Genomic DNA, 4,269 nt, shown 5'->3' on the forward strand with positions numbered 1-4,269 from the left:
TTCACTGCGCATGAAGAAATGACCACCTCCAACGTTTGGTTTATGTTTAATAAGCATTTTTAATTTTATTGCTTAAATCGCATTTTCTCGGCGAGCTGAGCACTTTTTCTGAATTGTGCCGCTCCCGTCACTCTGGTTAGGTTGGCATCGAAAAAAACGCTCTCGGGTGCTTTAGAGTGCCGAGTTTATTACTGCGCATTAAGAAATGACCACCTCCAACGTTTGGTTTATGTTTAATAAGCATTTTTAATTTTATTGCTTAAATCGCATTTTCTCGGCGAGCTGAGCGCTTTTTCTGAATTGTGCCGCTCCCGTCACTCTGGTTAGGTTGGCATCGAAAAAAACGCTCTCGGGTGCTTTAGAGTGCCGAGTTATTCACTGCGCATGAAGAAATGACCACCTCCAACGTTTGGTTTATGTTTAATAAGCATTTTTAATTTTATTGCTTAAATCGCATTTTCTCGGCGAGCTGAGCACTTTTTCTGAATTGTGCCGCTCCCGTCACTCTGGTTAGGTTGGCATCGAAAAAAACGCTCTCGGGTGCTTTAGAGTGCCGAGTTTATTACTGCGCATTAGGAAATGACCACCTCCAACGTTTGGTTTATGTTTTATAAGCATTTTTAATTGTATTGCTTAAATCGCATTTTCTCGGCGAGCTGAGCGCTTTTTCTGAATTGTGCCGCTCCCGTCACTCTGGTTAGGTTGGCATCGAAAAAAACGCTCTCGGGTGCTTTAGAGTGCCGAGTTTATTACTGCGCATTAAGAAATGACCACCTCCAACGTTTGGTTTATGTTTTATAAGCATTTTTAATTTTATTGCTTAAATCGCAATTTCTCGGCGAGCTGAGCACTTTTTCTGAATTGTGCCGCTCCCGTCACTCTGGTTAGGTTGGCATCGAAAAAAACGCTCTCGGGTGCTTTAGAGTGCCGAGTTTATTACTGCGCATTGAGAAATGACCACCTCCAACGTTTGGTTTATGTTTTATAAGCATTTTTAATTTTATTGCTTAAATCGCATTTTCTCGGCGAGCTGAGCACTTTTTCTGAATTGTGCCGCTCCCGTCACTCTGGTTAGGTTGGCATCGAAAAAAACGCTCTCGGGTGCTTTAGAGTGCCGAGTTTATTACTGCGCATTAAGAAATGACCACCTCCAACGTTTGGTTTATGTTTTATAAGCATTTTTAATTTTATTGCTTAAATCGCATTTTCTCGGCGAGCTGAGCGCTTTTTCTGAATTGTGCCGCTCCCGTCACTCTGGTTAGGTTGGCATCGAAAAAAACGCTCTCGGGTGCTTTAGAGTGCCGAGTTTATCACTGCGCATGAAGAAATGACCACCTCCAACGTTTGGTTTATGTTTTATAAGCATTTTTAATTTTATTGCTTAAATCGCATTTTCTCGGCGAGCTGAGCGCTTTTTCTGAATTGTGCCGCTCCCGTAACTCTGGTTAGGTTGGCATCGAAAAAAACGCTCTCGGGTGCTTTAGAGTGCCGAGTTTATCACTGCGCATGAAGAAATGACCACTTCCAACGTTTGGTTTATGTTTTATAAGCATTTTTAATTTTATTGCTTAAATCGCATTTTCTCGGCGAGCTGAGCACTTTTTCTGAATTGTGCCGCTCCCGTCACTCTGGTTAGGTTGGCATCGAAAAAAACGCTCTCGGGTGCTTTAGAGTGCCGAGTTTATTACTGCGCATGAAGAAATGACCACCTCCAACGTTTGGTTTATGTTTTATAAGCATTTTTAATTGTATTGCTTAAATCGCATTTTCTCGGCGAGCTGAGCACTTTTTCTGAATTGTGCCGCTCCCGTCACTCTGGTTAGGTTGGCATCGAAAAAAACGCTCTCGGGTGCTTTAGAGTGCCGAGTTTATCACTGCGCATGAAGAAATGACCACCTCCAACGTTACACACAAATAAACAATGCACTTATCCATTGGTTTCAATGTTATGCAAATGAGGGGCTGCAGTGTCACTAAGATAACACTAGATGGCGACATTCGCACCAATGCACTTATCCATTGGTTTCAATGTTATGCAAATGAAGTGCAGGTGTTTTAGGGGGAGGGGGTGCAGTGTCACTAAGATAGCACTAGATGGCGACATTTGGACATGATTTTATTGTTATGCAAATGAAGTGCAGGAGCCACGAAGGGAGGGGCTGTAAGTGTCAAGGGGGAAGAGGGTGCAGGTGTTTTAGGGGGAGGGGCTACAGTGTCACTAAGATAACACTAGATGGCGACATTTGTAAGGGGGAGAAATGGGTGGGAGGTTTAGGTGTTTTTTTGTTTTTGGGGTGTTGGAGGATGTCTATAGGTGTTTTTTAGAGAGGGGGGTGGACTTAATGTTAGTGTATTTAAGGTGGGGTTATTGATTGTTTTTTGAGAAGACACACCAGCAGATGAGCTCTGAACGGAGAAGTTGGAGAGCGTCCAAAGTTAGAGAGCGTCAAAAAGTTGTTTCGAGATGGTTAAAGGTAAGCCATGTTATTAATTATACTGGTATAATAATAATAATAATAATACACTGAAGTTATTATATAAACATGATGTAATGTGTATGTAATGTCATGCAGATATAACTGTGTTTGCTGACGTGCACGCAGTATTTGACGACGACTTTAGCGGAGTTTATTTAACACAATCAGACTACGGTAAGGCAACTGTTCATTTACGTTAGTTAATAAAATGCTATTAGTTGGTGATTTTTTTTGTTTTTTTATGTGTGTAACAGATCTCGTAGCGGCTGCTACTAGGCAAAAAAACCCACTGATACAGACTGGTTTGGAGGCAGAACCGAGTGATTTCGGCCAAATCATACCCCCCTCCGGCCGACAGGAGGTTGTCACGAGCTCTGCACGTCATTTTGAAGCAACGAAAACAGCAGAGTTATTCTTCACACTGTGTCGTACATGCGCTGAGCATAACAACCAGCAGACAGCTTGTACGCATAATGATGAGCAGAGATCGTTAACAGGTGTTTGGACAACTCCTGAATTTGTTAAGGCACTTGACCTTGGCTACACTGTTGCAGATATTACCGAAGTATGGCATTACACAAGAGCGAGCGACACAATTTTCCGTGATTACATGCGAACATTTCTAAAAGGTAAACAGGAATCTTCAGGCTATCCAGCGCATGCGGTCAATCAAGCTGATAGAGAAAATTACATACAGAGCTACGCGATTCATCAGGGTATCCAACTGGACCCTTCCAAAATTGCTGTAAATCATGGGAAACGTCAGGTTTCGAAACTTTGTCTAAACAATCTATGGGGAAAACTAGCCCAGCGTGAGAACATGACAAACACAAAAATTGTGACAAAATCTGAGGAGTTTTTTGATCTTCTGTTTTCCGGTTTGTACGATGTGAAATTTTTCCACTTTATCAGCGAAAAGCTTTCGGTTGTACAATATTGTTTCAACGTAAACAATGAGATACCAGCCTCAAAAACATCAAACGTGGCGGCTGCGTGTTTCACAACCGCTTATGCACGTCTAAAAATGTACAACTATCTAGAAATTTTACAGACGCGCGTTCTTTACACTGACACAGACAGTCTCGTGTACACGGTCAAACTTGGTGAAACTGTCCTTCCGCTAGGGGATTATCTGGGTGATTTGACAGATGAGCTTTCGAACGACAGCATTTCAGAATTTGTCTCAGCAGGGCCGAAAACTTACGCTTACAAGACAAGGGGGACAAACCGCACCGTCATGAAGGTAAAGGGTATCACACAGACTCACGAAAGCGGTCAGAGCATCAATCTTGACAGCATGCTCGATTTGGTTCAGGGGTACATCGACACAGCAGGTGCAGTCTCAGACGTGCTTTACGCACCCCAACATGGCATTGTTCGCAATAAGAGAGGGTTTCATCTCAGAAACACATCATTTTCCAAACGGCTTCGTGTAGTCTACGACAAAAGAAGATTGCTCAATCAAGGCCGCACTGAACCATTTGGTTATTGAAAATGGCTTTTAACCAGATTGAATTTGACCCTAGATTAGAACTTCCTTTCTCATCGTTAATAGCGGGGCCTTCAGGTTGTGGGAAGACCTTTTTTGTTAAAAATGTTTTAGAAAATCTTGAACATGTTATGAGAAAAAAACCTGATAATATTGTCTGGGTTTATACTTCATATCAACCAATGTACGATGAGCTCAAAAACATGAATAAAGACATCGTTTTTATCAAGGGGCTGCCTGAATCTTTTGATGACGAGAAGCTGTTCCCGCCGCAGCAGCACCACCTACTGGTTCTGGACGACA

At 42.4% G+C, this 4,269-nt stretch overlaps 1 long non-coding RNA gene across 1 annotated transcript; it reads left to right on the forward strand.

Moving 5' to 3' along the window:
* Positions 1–1,970: 1,970 nt before the first annotated feature.
* On the forward strand, positions 1,971–2,880 carry LOC133148318 (uncharacterized). The gene is made up of 3 exons (XR_009712514.1): positions 1,971–2,474; positions 2,574–2,651; positions 2,732–2,880. It is a non-coding gene; the product is annotated as an uncharacterized LOC133148318 (long non-coding RNA).
* The last annotated feature ends 1,389 nt before the right edge of the window (positions 2,881–4,269 follow it).

This window comes from Syngnathus typhle, unplaced genomic scaffold (genome assembly GCF_033458585.1).
Source record: "Syngnathus typhle isolate RoL2023-S1 ecotype Sweden unplaced genomic scaffold, RoL_Styp_1.0 HiC_scaffold_55, whole genome shotgun sequence".
Lineage (NCBI taxonomy): Eukaryota > Metazoa > Chordata > Actinopteri > Syngnathiformes > Syngnathidae > Syngnathus > Syngnathus typhle.